General features: G+C 42.5%; 1 protein-coding gene across 3 annotated transcripts in view; it reads left to right on the top strand.

Moving 5' to 3' along the window:
* Positions 1-20,101, top strand: part of CREBRF (CREB3 regulatory factor) — a 259,676-nt gene that overhangs the window by 18,132 nt on the left and 221,443 nt on the right. The window contains exon 2 of one of the 3 annotated variants that reach the window (XM_069244654.1): positions 4,969-5,034. The exons of the other annotated variants lie outside the window; for them this stretch is intronic. The gene's annotated coding sequence lies outside the window, so the exon portion shown is untranslated. The remainder of the gene's footprint in view (positions 1-4,968; positions 5,035-20,101) is intronic. 3 annotated transcript variants of the gene reach the window in all.

Here is a 20,101-nt window from a genome sequence, read left to right on the forward strand (position 1 = left end):
ATCATCTACAGGCACCCTGCTTTCCAATGGCACCACCCTACCTACGAGAGGCTGGAACGAAAGATTATTGGATGACAATGAAGCATTGTAGGAAAATGGCTCCCTGTTGCAGTTAACCCCCCCACGTTTTGCCTGATATTGATGCTGACTTGACTGAGAAGTGTTCTGAGACCCTGCTAACCAGGCCCAAGCACCAGTGTTCTTTCACTAAAATGTACCATTGTTTCCACAATTGGCACACCCCTGGCACACAGATAAGTCCCTTTTTAAAAGGTACCAGTTGTACCAAGGGCCCTGTGACCGAGGAAGGTCCCTAAGGGCTACAGCATGTGTTGTGCCACCCTAAGGGACCCCTCACCTAACACATGCACACTGCCATTGCAGATTGTGTGTGTTGGTGGGGAGTAAAAGACAAAATCGACATGGCATCCCCCTCAGGATGCCATGCACACAAAATACTGGCTGTGGCATAGGTAAGTCACCCCTCTAGCAGGCCTTACAGCCCTAAGGCAAGATGCACTATACCACAGGTGAGGGCATAGCTGCATGAGCAATATGCCGCTACAGTGTCTAAGTCCATTCTTAGACATTGTACGTACAGGGTGGCCATATTAAGTATATGGTCTGGGATTTTGTCAAAACGAACTCCACAGCTCCATAATGGCTACACTGAATACTGGGAAGTTTGGTATCAAACTTCTCAGAATAATACACCCACACTGATGCAGTGTTGGATTTATTACAAAATGCACCCAGAGGGCATCTTAGAGATGCCCGTGTATTTTACCCAGTCCTTCAGTGCAGGACTGACTGGTCTGTGCCAGCCTGCCACTGAGACGAGTTTCTGACCCCATGGGGTGAGAGCCTTTGTGCTTTCTGAGGCCAGAAACAAAGCCTGCACTGGGTGGAGGTGCTTAACACCTCCCCCCTGCAGGAACTGTAACACCTAGCAGTGAGCCTCAAAGGCTCAGGCTTCGTGTTACAATTCCCCAGGGCACTCAAGCTAGTGGAGTTGCCCGACCTCGGACACAGCCCCCACTTTTGGAGGCAAGTCCAGAGGAGATAATGAGAAAAACATGGAGGAGTCACCTACCAGTCAGGATAGCCCCTAAGGTGCCCTGAGCTGAGGTGACCCCTGCCTTTAGAAATCCTCCATCTTGGTTTTGGAGGATCCCACCCCCCCATAGGAATAGGGATGTGCCCCCCTCCCCTCAGGGAGGAGGCACGAGGAGGGTTTAGCCACCCTCAAGGACAGTAGCCATTGGCTACTGCCCCCCAGACCTAAACACACCCCTAAATTCAGTATTTAGGGGCGATCCTGAAACCAGGAAATCAGATAACTGCAACCCGAAAGAAGAAGGACTGCTGAGCTGAAAGCCCCGCAGAGACGACGGAGACACCAACTGACTTGGCCCCAGCCCTACCGGCCTGTCTCCAGACTCAAATAACCTGCACAGCGACGCATCCAGCGGGACCAGCGACCTCTGAGGACTGCTCTGCACCTAGAGGACCATGAAACTGCTGAGAACAGCGGCACTGTTCACAAACTGCAACAACTTTTCAACTTTGAAACAACTTTAAAGAGACTCTCACTTCCCGCCAGAAGCGTGAGTCTTCACACTGTACCCAACGCCCCTAGCTTGAGTCCAGGACAACTAACACCACAGAGAGGACTCCCAAGTGACTCCAACGATGTGGACACCCTGGGTCGACCCCCCCCGCACTCCCACGGCGACGCCTGCAGAGAGGATACAGAGGCTCCCCCTAACCGCAACTGCCTGGTAACAAAGGAACCCAACGTCTGGACCAAGCACTGCACCCCCAGGACCAAGAGGAACCACCTACTAGTGCAGGAGTGACCAGCAGGCGGCTCTCATCCTAGCCCAGTCGGTGGCTGGCCCGAGAAGCCTCCTGTGCCCTGCCTGCATCGCCTAAGTGACCCCCGGGTCCCTCCATTGCTTTCTATAGCAAACCCAACGCCTACTTTTCCCACTGCACCCGGCCGCTCCTGCGCCGCTGAGGGTGTGCTTTGTGGGCTTGTGTGTCACCCCCCCCATCCCTCTCTCCCAAAGTGCTCTTCAAAACCCCCCTGGTCTGCTCCCTGAGGACGCAGGTACTTACCTGTAATCAGACTATGACCGGAGCACCCCTGTTCTTCATAGGCACCTATGTGTTTTGGGCCCTCCTTTGACCTCTGCACCTGACCGGCCCTGTGTTTCTGGTGCTGTGGCTTTGGGGTTGACTTGAACCCCCCAACGGTGGGCTGCCTATGGCCAGGAGACTGACTGTGTAAGTGCTTTACTTACCAGAGAAACCTAACCAAACTTACCTCCCCCAGGAACTGTTGATTTTTGCACCATGTCCACTTTTAAAATAGCTTATTGCCATTTTAACCAAAACTGTGTGTACTACTGTTTTAAATCAAAGTTCTATACCTACCTGTGTGAAGTACCTTGCATTTTATGTACTTACCTCAAATCTTGAATCTTGTGGTTCTAAAATAAATTAAGAAAATATATTTTTCTATATAAAACCTATTTGCTGGAGTTAAGTCTTTGAGTGTGCATTCCTCATGTATTGCCTGTGTGTGTGCAACAAATGCTTAGCACTACCCTCTGATAAGTCTACTGCTTGACCACAATACCACAAAATAGAGCATTAGAATTATCTAATTTTGCCACTATCAACCTCTAAGGGGAAACCTTGGACTCTGCACACTATCTCTCACTTTGAGATAGTATATACAGTGCCAACTTCCAACAAGGATGTTATGTTGTTTTTGTTTGATTAAAACGTTTTCAGATCTTTATTGAGGAAAATACTTTATTTATTGACTGTTTTTTGCTTGGTAGTGAACAGACTGCTTTTGAGGAGGCCCTTCTGACACATTTTCGTTTTTTTCTGACAGAATTGGCTTGTAGCCAGTAATCCTCATGGGGAAACTGGTGATTTACCTCTTTAGTGCGAGGGGAAAAAGATCAGAGGTATTGCTTGAAATTATTTCAAGCAACATTGCACTTTTTTAAACCAGTAGCAACCTTCAAATAGCCGCAATAACAGCAGAGTTTCCTAGATATACAACAATCTGCTCACTTAAGCATGTACCTGTTTCAAAAGCTGCTCTTGTTACTTACGGCTCCATCATTTTGTGATAGGATTTGTGTAAACTGTGCATGTTGACTGGGCAGAGTTTAAAAGTTTCTGAAATAATAATTCAGTTTTTAAATTGGCAACCATTCGTGTATTTATTTTTCCTCTACCACACAATGAGGTTTGCTCATTTTTGGTCTTCCCAGGTGGCTTAATTTATAGGTAACTTCTGGGCTTGCAAATCTCTTGGTAAGGCATTTCAGAAGTGCCCTGGAATTATATTACATTTCTAGGTGACAGGTAAACATTTACTGGATTCAATAATGGTTTTCAGCTTCTCCTGTATCTTTCATCCTTCCTAAAGGTGGAAAGAGTGGATTGCTTATGTAAGTATAGGTCTTTGGTATCAGTTAGCTAGAGGTCGTTGAAGGAAGAATGTCTGTTTTGATGAATAAGGCATAATACACCTCATGAAGTTAAGTTTAGGGAATGATATATAGACGTACTATAAGCCTTTAAGAGACCACATATCTCTCACTCTTGTAACCGTGACTTGTAATCTCCAAGTAACAAATGCTTGTCTAGAAAATTTGTAGTGAGTTAATCACTGGGGTCAGTGTTTTTGAGGAGAGGTAGGGGTAGCAGAGGGGGATTGAACTGGGAGTCAAGAAAGATATTCAAGGACATGTACAAAACATAGATGTATCTGGTGAACCATTTTGTAGACCGGGTGGGGTACAGTCAGCATTTCAAGCCAGTGGTCAGTCTGGATGCTCTAATTGTTGCGTATACTCTTGCCAGGTCTCACTAGAGAACATAAATGTAGCTGAAGGGGAGTGTCTGATACGGCTGACACTGTTAAAAGCACATAATCTTGCCCAGTGCCCCAGCTTGAACAAGAATTCTGTATTTGCCATTGAAAAAAACAGAAATTATACCAGCCTTTTATTTATTTTGTACTTCTTTTGGAGGAATGAGCCATGTAAAAACAGGTAGTATCGGCATATGATGATTACTAGTTGCATGCATCAGGATCTCTGTCCTCTGTCATGCCTCTTCAATTCTGTCTGTTCTCCTTTTTAGATGCAAAAATAGTATTATTTAAATAATGAAATGCCTTCGAGTTGTATTGGTGGTGCTGGTATGTATTCTGTACACTGTGTTTGGATGAATATTTGTGTATGTCACTTATTGGAAAAAGTGCTGTTCAATACCTTTTCCACCTGATGGAATTGCTCTTCCATTCAAGACCTGAAAGTAATCCCTTTGTAAGACTGAGGGATCTCCCTTTTTTCCTTGCTAAAGCTTACAGGTTGTTTGTGTAGACAGCATACCCTCTTGTTACAAAATCTGTATGTTGATTTTATTTAGAGTATTTCGTAAAGCATGGTGTGCTTCTAAGTGCTTTTGCATAGGTGCGGATGCAGTAAGTGGGTATAAGACAAATCAGGTCAGGCTGTGTATTTGTTTACTTGTGCATAGTGTGTTGTTTCCAAGTTGGGCAAACTCAAGGTAGTAATGTTTTTGTGATAGGGCGAGACAGTCACCCAGGTATACACTAAACAGATTGCTCGCTAACCAGACAGTTATTGGTGTCAAGGTCTATGTAGTGTATCTGACCATCTTGTGCTGGCTTTGTTGTACGTAGCATTTGTTGGTACTTATGTATGTTGAATCTGTTTGGGTGGATATAGTTACCAAAATGGGTACATTTTAACAAGAAGTTAAGATAAATAGTTAGATGCAAATATAACCTGTATAAATTAAGTAGGTTTGCAGAAGATTCTGTATGAAATTAGGAGCTAAGCATTAGTCACAATGTACATAGCTGATTTTGTTTTTTTTTGTTTGTTTTTTTTCTTCTTTTTTTTACTCAAGTTGGAGGAAAGTGGCCCGTGAGGACAGTCTTGAACTTGAGTAGTGTGCCAATGTCTCGCAACTCAGGTGAGCGTGAGTTCCGGTGTGGAGTCCCCATCAAATAAACTAGCGTTGACAAAGCTAATTTGTCAGACTTTTTGTTGAGGGATGTTTTTTATTGGTTGGGCTACTGTGTGTGTTACCCCCAGGTGTACCGAAAAGAACATACTGCAATGAAGTGACATCTTAGACTACACTACTGTAGAAGCTGTGGGTAGGGCTCCTTTGTTTACCAGAGTGCATTAGTATCAGTAGGCTGGGTCCTCAAATTAGAGTTGTTAGACCTGGCGTCCTTATTGTCTTCTTCCCCCATACGTTTTGCCTTTCACCTCCTGTTTTGTTGCTGTATCTTTTTGTTGCCCTTAGAACTCTGAGCACTTTACCACTTCTACCCAGTGCTAAAGTGCATGTGCTTCTCTCCCAAACATGTTAACATTTATGTATCCACAATTGTCATTTTTAACTTACTTGTAAGTCCCTTGTAAAGTGGTATACCCTATACCCAGGGTCTGTAAATTAAATGCTACTAGTGGCCCTGCAGAAATGATTGTGCCACCCACTTAAGTAGGCCTATAAACCTCTTTCAGGTCTGCCACTGCAGAGCCTGTGTGTGCAGGTTCACTGCCAATTCGACTTGGCATTCAAAACCTCGTGCCAAGCCTTACCCTCCCCTTTTTTATCACATATATCACCCCATGGTAGGCCCAGATAGCCCATGGGGCAGGGTGTTGTGTAAAAAAGAAAAAAACGTAGGACATGTACTTTTAAGTTTTAAATGTCCTGGTAATAAAAAAACGTCAAGGTTGTTTTTCATTACTGTGAGGCCCGCTCCTCTCATAAGCCAGAATTGGGAATTCCTTAATATACTTTTAAGCTGCAGTTCCTGATCAGAAAAGAGCAGCTAAGTCATGTTTCATATAATTGGAATGGTAACAATAAATTCTCTTTACTGGTAAGATAGGATTTATTATTGCTATTTTAAAAACACCACTTCTAGAAAATAGACATTTCACTGCTCTGTGTGCCTGACCGCCTGTCTCAAGTACACATCTGATCTGCACTGAGTGACAGCTACAGTTGTGCATTCACTCCAGACACCCACAACAAAGGACACTCAACTACAACTGCATACTGTTGGGTCTTCCTGGCCTGGAAGGGAGGAGGGGAGCTCGCACTTACACCTCAATAGAGAAGGGCCTGTCCTCACACAAAGAGCTGATTACCCACTACTGGTAGTCTGGAGCCAGGGCTGGGATGAAAGGTGGACCCGTGCACTTCAGAGAGATCGTTTGAAGTTATACCAAAAACTGCCTTTGATGTTGGAAATAAGTACTGGGTCTTTGACCCCTTACATTTCAGTAAACTACTGGACCTGGAAGAACCTATGCTGGAGTAAAGGCAGCTGTGCTGAAGGATTGCAATCTTGCTTTGCCTGACTGTTCCAAGGAAGTGCTGTCCTTCTTGAGTGAGCTGCCCTTCTGCCTGCAGACATCTGGCCTTGTACAAGAGCTAAGGGTCCAAGGGCTTGCCAGGTTGCCTCCTTTTCTCCCCCAAGGTCGCAGAGACATCAAAGACCTCGTAAACCCAAGGTTTGCATTTGTCTGAAGCTCCATTGCTGCCTGATTACTGTGGGCTCAGCATGCTGCACGTTTCCTCTGCCAGGCCCTGAGGTTTATGCCTGCAGTTAAGGCTGTTCCTGGTCCAGGCTGACTGGTGCCCTAAAGCAGCCCTCATGTTCCCATCTTCCAGCTTCGATCAACTGACTGGCACGGAGTTCCTCCCTGGTGCGCCCTTCCTGTTTCTGCCTCTGCACCACAGGAACCTCCTTCATTGTGGCCCCCTTGAGCAAGCAGCAGTACAGTTTCACAGCCACACCTCCAAAACCTCCCTTCAGCACAGTCCCAGTGCATCCATGTGTTTGTGCAGAGTGACCCCGACAGAGCCGGTATCTACTCACCAGCTCCAGCCCGAGGAGCCTGACAGTGTTCCGGGGTCAGTGAACACCGCCGCCCAGCAATGTGGCGACCCCAGGAACAGCAACAATCAGATACCTTGTTGTCCAACTTGTATTTCTGCTTCACAGTACTCCGTATTTACAGACAGAGTGGTAGTAGAAGTGACTTTTCTTCACCACAAGTGATACACCAGAGTCTGCGCTGATTATTGAATATCGGACCCAAATGGTCCCAGTGTTTTGTGCATCCCTCCCTGCAACCAGTGACCCTATCGTCCCTCCCAATTACAGCTCTCCTGGGGGGGATTGTACTTATTGCTACAAAAGTGTTCCAGCTTATAAAACCCTAATTTTTTCCATAAATAAGAAACGCTTGTATAATCTTATAAGCACTTCTTAATTTCATTTACAAGTTAATATCTCTGAATCTACTGATTGGATTTTTGTCATTTTGGTCTTACTTTCTTCAGATAGAGATTTTCTATTTTTCTAAACCTGTGTGTAGCCTTTTCGTGGTGTATTCACTGTGTTAATGAGTGTGCATGTTGTACAAATACTTTACGCATTGCCTCTTAAGTTGAGCCTTTCCGCTTTGCGTCAGAGTACCGGAGGGTAAGCACAAGTTAGTTTACTGACTTACCCTCTTTAGGATTGTGGTCCCTACTTGGACAGGGGGCATACCTCGGCCAATTAGAGGCCCAATTTCTAAGGAGTCAGAATATGATATTTGCATAGTTGGTGATGATTTTAAAAGGCATAAGTACAGACATATTGTATAATGGATACTGTTAAGATTCCAGTATTTTTTTGAAAATGTAAGAAAACAGGTCTTCACTACATGACCGAAAAAGCTGGAACTACAGCAACATGTTATCTTGGCAGCAAAATAAAATAAAGACAGACCCAAGGACTATTAATTAGCATACCTGTGACATTGTCTTGGCAAAGCATCCAAACAGCAACTCTTCCTGAACAAAATGCTCTAAATCATCGATTAAAAAGTAATTCTAGAAAAATTAGAACTACTAGGTCCACATTACCAAAACCCCTTGTGCACACACATTGGATCATGCCACTATCTTCTTAATGGAAAGCCCTTCCAAGCAACAAAAGCTGGCATATGAAGGTGCTGACCCAAAGCCCACTCATGCTGTGTACTTTATGCACTTTTTAAAGAAGTGATAACATAAAGTAATCTGACAGCAAAAGCTGCGTGTAGCCAGACCCCAAAACAGAGACTCTGTATGCAGTGATAGGATGTTTGAGGTTGGCAGGGATATTGCTGTTAGTAGAATATAAGTGGCAACCATGTATGAAGTGGCTTGAGACTGTATTCGAGGTGTGCCTTAGAGTATTAAGAAAACAAGGATCAGAGGGTTTGAGGGGAATGCAGGGTGGGGTTAACTAATATTTTTCTAATGGTGACGCTCTGAAACTTGGCTGTTGCTGCTATGATAAATGCTACGCTAACAGTGGAATAATATAGTGCTCCAGTGTTCTTGGAGAACAGGAATGCATTTAGGCAATTTGGAATAGGGTGGAGGGCTGTGATCCAGGTGTCTTGTGTTGTGTTAATGTGCTTGCAATGAGAGAGGCTGAGAAAATTGATAATGTTTTGAAGGTTGGGAGAGACTCGTATAAGAGAACTGCTCCTCTTTTTCGAATGTTGTGGTTGGTATCTGAAGTCTTCGACCAATCACGTGATTCACAGTCCAACAGGGAGCTGCACTGATCACAGCTGTGTTTTCTGCCTTTGTTTTGGGGAGGAGCATACAGACCGTTCAGATATGGTCCTATTCTTGTTTTTGCAGAGGATATAGTCCTTGGCTAATTATTATAGAAACAATTGTGCCATATAGAGTTTGGGGACAATAGTCACTTAGAAGTAGAGTTTATACGAAGGGTAGAGTTGGTACTTTTTTGTTTTATATAAAGATAGGTGTAGTGCTGGAGACAGGGTGGTGCAATGATTACACCAGTACAGTCAATGAATGGCTCTGTAGATACTCGCACCACAGTACAATGCGAGTGTACTGTGGGTAAACCAATTATCTGTTCATTCTTCAGGCGGTTACAAAGTGCCACCCAAAGGTGCAAACGACAGTGCATTAGGTAGTAGAAGTGACATTGGTTAGGGCTGGGCCCTTCGTGATCTGTTATTTCCTATCGAGTAGATCAGGAATGGAGGACTAGAGAAGAAGCAGTCGAATGTTCTTCGGCTCTGTCACTCCCTTAAATATGTGGACTTTGTGGGTTCCAAAGTGTGTATCTTGGGAGTAAAGGCTTGTGCTAGGACTTTACATGTTGATGGCGACGTTATACTTGAACTGCATTTATCCCTTAAACACTATGACAGACATGAGTGTTTCGTAATCTTTAGAATCTCAACAAGTCTTCTTTGGATTGTAAATTTTGCCGGAGTGAGTTCCAGAGACTTGAGCCTTGGATATGTAGTGATATCCGTCGGAAACATTAACTGATTGTTGGAATGCAGAAGTGAGTTTGTTACTTTTACGTCTATTTTAAATTCTGACTTCAGAATAACCTTAATCGCTTTATACATACCTTTGTACTGTAGCAAAAGACTACTTTCGTAACAGAAACTATATTGCAGTAGAGAGTGCTGAAAGTAATATTGCACATAACGGGAAATGCTTAGATGTACCGCTATTTCCTATATCTTTGTATCACTGCTCAAAACTCAAGATGCTTGTAGTGTAACATTTTTCATCTGTGTGCCGCAGTGCTCTGACTAGATGATACAAATCATGCCATTGAGAAAAACACTGATAGCAGGAATGTTTGGTTTGCCATGCCTTGTAGTGATTTTCTGTAACACAAACCCATTTACTTTGTGATGGTAGTAAAACTCTTTAATACAGTGAACAAACAATTCTCTTCCACCGCACTAACACTGTAGTGACGTGAACGGTCCGTTCACCACACTGAAGAAAAAAATCCATCAGGTGCAAGCGCCAGATGGATTTTCTTTAAAAAAAAAAGCTTGTTGCACCCGGAGGTGTTTGTTGATTATTTGTTATTTTTACTAATATTATTGTTTTTCAAACTTCTGACCCTCACTCAGTTGAAACTGAAAGCAGGCTGTGCCATATTCTTCAACTGCTTTCTGTTTGGTCGATGCTTATTTATATCTTACAGGAAGCAATATGCTTTGCAAGGCCATTCCCAAGTGCATCAGTTGGTCCATCGCCAGTACTGTGCCACTCGGCACTGCCTGCTTGATTTTTGCCTGCCCATCCGATTTGAACAGCTCATCTGCCTATTCCTGCTGGCTAGTTTGTTCTTGGTTTTGTTTAAATCCCTCGTTTGTACTTTGCCCCGGCAGAATAAAATACCTGGCATGTAATCCCGCTGACTCCTTGCTCCAACTTGAACGGGGCCTTTTTCTTTATCTATTTGTTTTTCCCCCTTTGGTCCTGTGCTTCCAAAGAGTGCAGAATATTGTTTCACAACTCCTTTAGTTGGCTTTTGTGCTCCTACCAGTTTCTCCTGCAGTAGCATTCAGTCTGCCAAATATAATTTGCTTCACTGAATGAGCTCAGGCCCTTGGTTCCACGTTTTAAGACCTTCGGGCATGGGACTGTTAATGGTGTTCAGTATGTCTAATGAAGTCATATTCGTTATTTTCTGGTGAAATACCAGCTGAGAAATTAGCATCATGTTTGGAATAGTAAAAATGCATATTATACAGTTTACAGGTCATTACATAAAGGCTGCTGTAACACAGGTGAAATGGGGACAGTGTTCAAACAAAAGTGTTTGAGTGGTCACAAGGAAGAATGGATGCTGCCTGTAGGGAAACCAGGTCAGCTCCTTTCCGACATCTTCTTCTCCAGGGCACTCTTTTGCTGGAATACACTAAAGGTCTCTCGCCAGGGCAGTCTCCCTGGAGTGAAACGTGTTTGGTATTATATAGCCATGGAACCCCCGTCCTCGCTGAGAGCAGAACAAGACTGTTCTGTCCAGAAACACTCTTTACTTCCTGAGAGTAGGACAAAACTTGTAAAACCAAACCCAGATTGATTGACTAGTACCAAAAATGGAATTTGTTTTTGATTTGCTGGGAGCTGTTGCCTAGCAACCAGAAATTGGGTGTATATAACAGAGCACCCCTTTACTTAAGGGAAGGTCACGTTGACCTTGTATTGATGCCTTCAGGGACATCTGCTGCTAAAGACTAAGTCCGAAGCACTGTTAAGCCCCCCTGTTCTATGATACTGCTACCGATCTTAAATGTGAGGGAGCCTCTAGGCATCCCAAGATGCCTAAGCTTTAAGCCAGAGCGACCTTTAGCAGAGACAAAGGATATCTGCTATTTAAAAAAAAATAAAAAAATCAAGCACAGCTGAGCAATCGCTGGAGTCGTGACTTTGCCTGCTGCGCATACTCCCGTGCACCAGTTTTTGATGTGTTACCTTATGGCATACGCCTGTCACCTTCTAGCCTACCCTGGCTTGGTGTATGCACAGCCCCATCACTAGCCTCTGGTCTGGGTTCTGGAATAAGTGTCCCTGAACATGGTGTCCCCCGACCCAGCAAGAGTATATAGTTGTTTCTGTACTAAGTGGACCATGGACATATTGATTGTAAGGGAAGATCATTTTGGTGGACATCTTTCACTTTAATCAAGCCCCGGCCACCTTTGATGAATCAAACTCACCAGACCAATTTCAGTAGCAAAAATGACTCCCATTGGTGACCCTAGTGACTCTATAATGTTATTGTAAATGTGTGGTCATGGTTATGCCAGTCCTAAGCTGCAGCGGGACCCTAAACCTGCCCCCGTTGTGTGGTTTAGACTGTTCTTCACCATGTCCACCAATACAAAAGTTAGAGCTTTTTAAAACTTTGGGCTACCAAAAAGAAGTGGGTTTCCTAACCCAGATTGGAATTTTGACTAGAAGATCCTGCAATATTGTCTCCAAACTTGAGGTATCTTGTGGGCACCATGAACGTGGAAGCCAGTAGGAACTGATGACTTTATGTTTCAATTTTCCTTTGTCCAGATTTTAATAGACTTACACAACCTTTGTAGTCATTTCTTGAAATACGAATTATACGACACCACTGCGTAGACTGTCAAACATTTTGTGAGTGGGTTAGTATGTCCCCAAGTTCTTTTCTCAAAAATAACAACTGTGGGTTCTCTTTTTGGTACCTCAGGCCAGGGGCACTTCTCTAAATCATTTCAGCACTCTGGAGCTATCCATGGTGATGAAACTTAATAGTGTACCATTGACACATACGTTATTGTATGAGACACACTAACGAACATGGGAATTTTGAAAATGTTTATGTATTTTTTTTAAGTGTAAGTGTTTATTTTCCAAGTTTCCAAGTAGTAATTCTGTCTGGACTTCTTAATCACTCCTTATTAGTGACTTTGTTGCAGTCTGGTCCCAGCCTTCACACCTCCTATAATCAATGTCTCAACTCCCTGATCAAGCTTCCCATGAAAGTCAAAGATGATTTAGGGGTGCAGCTTTCTGTCACAGACATCCTGATCGTTCAGGAAGAGATACAGTTCCGCCTCGGGTGGTTCGTACATCTTCGAAGCCAAAGTAAAAGGCCTTTCCCACAAAAAGCCTCGGGTGAAACCTCTGGTATTATCTGTGCCAGATGAAACATTTCTCTTCTGTCCTTTATGTGACTGAGGTTGGTTATTCAAAGCGATTCGATCCTTTCATCTGCAAGAGGACAAACGGGTATTGTGTTCCGACAAATGCTTGTTGCTGATTAGAACTACGCTGCTTTGGTGGTAATGAAATTTGTGCAGTGTAAACGCCAGTTTGTTTTATTGGTTAACAAGGAATGTTGTGCAGAAAAAGAGGCAAAATATTTTCTTGTCTCTATTTGTTAAGTGAGTTGCTTGATCCTTGGTTGCTGTAGGCGTTTATCTGAATTCTTTCTTGGGTTTGCAGTACCGAACAGCTGACTTCTGCCTATTCATTGTGTTGCATAATATGCGGAAGTGAAAAAAATCGAAAGCATCGAAAAGTAACCTTTGAATTACTTGGCTGGAGATCATGAAATGAGAGCTTGCAAGAAAATGTTTGTTGCTGTTTACCAGTGCTCAGAGGCAGACGGCTCTCTGGGGTTGAGCTGCAGCTATTGGTTTTTAGTATGACAAAAGTCCAAGTTTAATGTGGACTTTAATTATTTTTTAACTTGGATTTGCAGTTTTTCATTTCCTCTATTATTAGGGAAGCTTGTTCTTCCTCCCACGTAGGCTGTTTATTGTATTTAAATTCTTTCCGATGGTAACGTAAAGTAGTTTCTTCTGTATGTGTAGAGTGGCAACAGCGCAGTGCTTGTGAATAATGCCTTTCAGCGCTATTGTAGCAATTAAACTGTGATACGGGAGAGGAACGGGTTTGCAGAGGGAAACACGCTTGATATAAAGAAAAGCTCTGGGCTAGGCATTTGATTGTGTTAGAAGTGCAACGGGGCAAAGAGGGTGGAGGTGGTATTTTAGGACATCTTGGAGTTTAGTGAGTGACCTTCTGGCTGAATGTGGTTCAGGATTATCATCATAATATTGTTCTGATAGAGGGTGTTAACGGGATTCCGACCTGGAGATAGGAAGGATTTGCCATGTCTGGATATTCTTGCTGCTACCTCAGAGCTTCGAGTACAACAGGGGTTGCCCAAACAAACCCACTCAAGTCTTGGGCAATAATCAACAGTAATTCCGAAAATGACTATCCAGGGATAAATAAGAAATATTTATGTTCACAATAATTTCTTATTTATTATTGGAAAGAATAATTTGCTAAATCATCATTATTCACCTCTTTGGTTTTTCAGATAATATACTGCAACCAGCACACCCAGCACAAACAGTCAAGGAAAATACCGTTTCATCTGTTAGGCACATATGCTGTTGTAACACATATAGAACACAAATGTTACAAAACACACGACACTTTAGGACATAAAACAACCAATTGCAATGTCTTTTATGCAGTCCACACTTATATTTAGTTCATATCTAACGACCACTGATCTACAGTCCAGCTGTTTCCTGGTCCATTAAGCAGGTAGTCCATTATCAGGAGCTTATCGCCCTACCACACACTGCTTTTGCACACAATGTGGAATCTAGCTGAAGCTCCTCTTCCAAATGTATTGGCTATTGGTTAGAGCTGTTTGTGGACTCCTTGAACAAAAGAATGTCTGTGTTTCGACACAATAATTTATGGCCTCCTGAGGACAATATAGAGAGCACGTGTTCCTTGGATATAAATAACACAACAATATAAACCACTGTATCTATATGTGTGTACATATAAAATTGTTAAGGTGAAAAAACAAAAACCATTATAAATGTGCCCAATCGTTAAATCCATGCATTTTCTTCAAGAAGCAATCCGTAGTGTATGCTAAAATCCTAATGTCACACTCTCTTTGCCCCAATCCACGATGTGCTGTCAAATAAAAACAAGCACCTAAAAGCACCCAGGTGACACATAGAGGCATGATGCTCTTGACCGCATGTGTAGCATATAAAGTATACCTTCCGGTATCAGGCCTAGGGACATCTGCAGTTAAATCAGCCATGCGACTGGGAACTTAATCCCCTCGCTTAATTCACTACTATGAAAACAACAAATAACAGGGATTGTTATTAACTAACTATCCCAAGGCACCAGTGCGATTTAATGCCATGTGGAGGGACTGTGGAAAATAATGTGTTATAAAAAAGAATCGCCCCTAAAGATCACTGCATGCTTCAGTCACCGAGTCTTGACAAGACTCTGTTACAAATGGTGGGCATGCCGTGCAGTGATTTAAAGTACTGCGGGGTCTACACTTCTGCTTACGTATGTAGTCCCACTGCGAGCGTGACCAACTAGACCAGTGTCAAAATGCAGTACCTAGAAAGGAATGGCTGCCATATTGGAAACAATGAGAACCAAAGTAAAGGGGCCAAAACAGAGGATTGATATTACTCACATTTCTAAAACCAACATTTATCTTCCAATAGGGAGAACTTACATTCTTACATCACATACCACATAAGATACTAAGAGGCGCCAATAATCTATTAAATCGTACATTAAAGTACACCTTTCTGCAGCCATTTGAAGCATAAATATCTAGCCAAGTGTCAAAATCCACTGACCAAGGGAATACGTCACCACACGTCGAACCAACTACCAAGGCACAATTGTTTCGGCCATCAATACTGAACTAGCAAGGTACTAATTTATGATAAGGATTTTTATAAATGCTAAATATACCTCGGTTCCTCCAATCAGCTGTGTTAAAAGCCATCCAAAAAACAGAGGACAGGGGTGGGGGCGTAGATCACCAGGAAGTGCACACGCCACAAGGTTGAGTTAGGGGCAGGGTGGGTGGAAAAATGCACATCGTGGAGTGGACCGTTTGAAAAAGTAAATGACTTTGCTGAAGTGAACCACTACAAAATCCTCATCTTCGTCAATATAGAAACCAACAATGTGAAAAAAATCACATCATGTACATTTGCATGTGTTCACCTGTTATACATCAGCACATGAAATTTAGCACAGAAGCCGCAGCACTCAAAACAATGTTCATAACAAAGATGTCATACAGTTGAGTTGGTTGTAGTGAATTCCTTTAATTAGCAGCCAAGGGCATCAAAAGCGATCGGTTGAGCATTGATCCATAAATACAGCCAAGTAGTCAGTTGAGCATAGTTCCATATACACACCAAACACGTGTTTTGTCACAACAGGTGACTTTTTCAAGGTTATGAGACGACACAGTAAGTAGGGAAGTAAGTAAGGTCATTCAGTAGTAAAATGAACAGGGTGAAGGGTAAACCCTGATGACCAAGACCGTGGTATGTCTTGTTCCTGGTCTATGTCAACCACATCTATGCAGGTAATGGAGTTCGACCCTACTTACTGTGTCGTCTCATAGCCTTGATGCTATGCTTTTGATGCCCTTGGCTACTAATTAAAGGAATCCACTACAACCAACTCAACTGGAGGATATCTTTATTATGAACATTGTTTAGAGTGCTGCGGCTTCTGTGCTACATTTCACGTTTAGTGTTTCTTTGAAGCACTACCATATGCTCTTGGGTAGTGGAGCATCTTACTGCATAACACCATAACCCACCCCATGTTTGCACAATTTTCAACATGAACTACTATTGACTACACTTGCTTAACGTGTGGGAAGTGCACCCCTTTCTACCACCACTTCCCACCCCCTTTCTTGTATACATCAACACATCATGTGGCTCGTCCTTCTTTCATATGTTAAGGAGAGCCCACACCTCATCGTATTCATTCAATCCCCGAGTAGCGGTGTGAAATCTAGATACTAGTCTTGCTTCCGCACGTAACAGGTGGTTCTCAATTTGTGCTTTATGCACAGTCATGTGTGTGATGTATAGAACAGTCCATTCAATATCCTTTTCATTGTGCCCGACCTCCATATAATGTCGAACCAACGGGCCCCCTTGTGTTTGGCATTTTACCCGTGATTTGTGCTGATTCCACAATGTGTGTGAAAGCAATATGTGGTGGGCCGATAAGCTCCTGATAATGGACTACTTCCTTAAAGGACCAGGTAACAGCTGGACTGTAGATCATTGGTCAGTAGATATGAACTAAATATAAGGTTAAGTGTGGACTCCATAAAAGATAGTACAATTGGTTGTTTTATGTCCCAGAATGTCATGTGTTTTGTAACATTTTTGTTCTGTATGGGTTACAACTTAATAAGTGCCTAATAAATGAAAAGGTCTTTTCCTTGACTGTCTTTGTGTTGGTTTCTGTATATTAAATGAAAAACCAAAGATAGGTGAATAATGATGATTTAGCAAGTTAGTGCTTTCCAATAACCAATAAGAAATTATTGTGAACATAAATATTTGTGATTTATCCCTTGATAGTCATTTTCTGCATTAATGCTACCCCAGAGCTTGGCAGGGCACCTCAACTCGTAGATTGTAATTTATGCTGTACGTAAACAAAAGCAGAGACTTAAACCAGCCTAGAAGCTGTCAGACTTCACAGTTCTTCTCCACAGGTTTTAGCTAAAGTCTGAAGCACTGCTGAATATTATCTGACAATAGGTTTTTATTTTGAATTTTGTTATAGTAATCAGTTTCATTTCATACATTGACAGTTGTGGAAAATTAATTTAATGTTCATTTATAGGCATGGCGTTGCATTTAAAAATGTCTTCTGATTGTAGTCACTGGCCTTGAAGAAAATAGTTGGAATCTGGTACTGCAGAAGTAGAGGTCGCTGCCACAATGAGTTTATGACAGGGGTGATTGAGATCCTGATATGGTGGAAACATCTAATATCTCTATGGAGAACGTAGTTGAGTTCCAGTCATGTATGCATACATTTCACAGATGAAGCCTATATGGACTAGGTGGCTGTTCCCATTGTTTATTAATTGTGCTTTTTGTTTTTCATGCACTAGGCCAAGTAAGGTGTGGTAGTGATGTTCAGTAGCAGGTCTGCAGTTGTGAATACCAAGCATGTGACATTCTCCTGTAATGAGTGACCATGTAAAGGTTTTTGAGACCATAAACTAAACTAGTCTAATGATGAAGCTTCTAATCCTCTGTTTGTTAACATGGGGGTTATAAATGCTTCAACCAATGTGTGATGTTGAGCTGGAGGTACGATAGGAAAATTTTTGTCCAGAAAATTGAGTATGTAAAAGTGCAACTATACAAGTGTTGACCTATGTAGTCAGTGTAAGATTGTTATTCAGTTGAACCTTGTTAAAGTTTGGTGATAAGGGCCTTCATGCAAGACTCTTAGATTAAATCAACAAAAGGTAGATCATGACAGACTCCATCCTTTCTCTTTTTGTCAGTATGACCTAACTTCCACTCAACACTCACTGCTCAGTGGTTCAGGTCCGAACTAAGCTTACTGCAAAGGCAGTTTCTTGCCTCTCCCACTGTTTTTATGATTATGACTATACACTGGGACACAACACCTCACTTTGTAGTTTGCCTCAGTTGACTTGACTTCATGGCTTATTGGACTCCTCCTACCCAGTGGCCTTAGCCAATACCACTCACCAGTGGATTCGAGAGTGGATGGCCCCAAACTAGTCCTCCATGGCTGCAGGACCATCTTACTTCTTTAGATGGGTCTCCTCTTCAGTCAGAAATGGCTCCAAAGTGCCACCACAATCTTGCTGCACTTTCACGCAGGTCCTTAACTTGTTGCCAGAATGTTGTAGTTGGACGGCAGGGTCTACACATACGAGTCTGGTGGCACTCTGGTAAGAGTTAAGTTCCTTATTATGTGTTGGAGGTAGGAGAGCACCCTTATATCACCTACATGTTGTTGATGTAAGCTGAAGGCCTAACCTGGAATAAAGAACCTACATTCCTACCCGGATGGCTTTGTACTCATTTAAAAAAAAAACTGCCCTCCAGCTACAACATTTCTTTATGTGTGAAATGCTTCTGCTTAATTTGGTAGTTTTCTAATTTTGCAGGCCAGATGGAGGCGTCCCACGATCCTTACCTTCAACAATTAAGAGGCTTTCTATTTTGACAATTTTAATTTGGAGAAAATTCTTGCTCACCCACATAGGTATTCTTGGTATGACACTTCCCAAAGCCAGGGGTGTTGGTGAAGGAATTCTAATCTTGGCGAATATGGATTTGGGTATCATCTGCTAATCGGTAGACCCTAAAATCAATGGTTTCACATAGACAGTGCATAGGTTTTGGAGGTGCCTAACAGTAATTCCACATGTGATTATTTTCTTAGATTGAAGGATTGAAGCAAGAAGAGTTGAGAGAGCTCATTGAGGAAGGAAATAAATAGTTGGAGACCTGAACCACCAATTCTGGAGGAAGCAAATCAAAATACTAGAGTGGAGATTAACTAAGGTGAATAGGTGGGTTGGTCCAAAATGGCTAAAGCCACTGTATTCCGAAGTCCTGAGTAAGATGAAAGTCATTTACAGCTACCAGCCCCAACAATTCAGTTACTCTAGATCCAGATATGAGACAGGATGGTTTGGCAGTAAAGAAATTTATAGGTTCAAGAAATTTGTGCAGCAATGTAGGGACTGCTCTTTCACAAGTTTGTGCAGAAGAGGCAGAAGGGGAAACGGCTCTATTACGGAATAGACGGATCTATCCCCAAGAATTTTATTCAGGGGCTCGGGCACGTAACCAATCTAAATAATTAAGATTGCCATTGTTAGAGTAACTATGGAGACAAGATCTCTGAAAGTGGAGATTGGAGCCACCAGAGTTTCTAAATTCAGTGATGAACGTAAGCAAAATATCTTGCTTTTAAATACTAGAGCGATCTCATTGACAAAATCGCTGTTTATATAAATGTGTGCCTAGCTATTACTGTTTGCACTAGAAAGGGGGAATGTAGAGGAGATGTTATGTTTTTGCCCTTCAAGGCAAGCTAGACACCAAAGAAGATTTCAGAAAATTGTTAACTACTACGATTTTCATTTACTTGTTTAATGCTTCAGTTTTAGCATTATCTCTAGTCAGATCATATTTATGAACCTGGATATTGTAGGTACATTTCTTTGTCTCAGACTGCATATGCTACTACCAAATCTGAAGCTGTCTAATGTGGAACTTAGCAGCCTTGTCTGCAAGCATGAACTGGAATTCATCAAATTTAGTAGCTGCTTTGTTAACATTTTGAGAGATTTTCTCGGACTGCCTTTAGTTTGAGGTCGATGTGGCCAACAGTAGAGTCCATATCAGGAAGCTAGCTGTGGAGGAACAGGGGGCATATGAAGTGTCTTTGAAGTTTCCTCCAAGTGCAACACAAAGTAGTATGAGAAGTGTTGAGGATACCAGGTAAAAGACTGTAGGAGGCAATGAAGAAGCAAATAACCTGCGGTCTGGCTAGACCAGACAAAAGATTTTACCCATCAGCATTAAGTAAGGAGAAGATAAAAGTGAGGTTCAGAATATGGCCTTCTATGTTGGCACAGCAGGTCACCTGTTTTTTGTTGCCTGAGGGGCATAAATTTAGAATATTTGCAGTGTCAATAACAATAGGGATGTCAGCCCAAATTTGAAATCACCAAGGGTGGTTATGACTTCAGATATTGAAAGCAGCACTATCCCAGTAGGCCCTCAAGCTCAGAAAATTGCTA

The sequence above is a fragment of the Pleurodeles waltl genome, chromosome 7 (genome assembly GCF_031143425.1).
Source record: "Pleurodeles waltl isolate 20211129_DDA chromosome 7, aPleWal1.hap1.20221129, whole genome shotgun sequence".
In the NCBI taxonomy this organism is placed as follows: Eukaryota; Metazoa; Chordata; class Amphibia; order Caudata; family Salamandridae; genus Pleurodeles; species Pleurodeles waltl.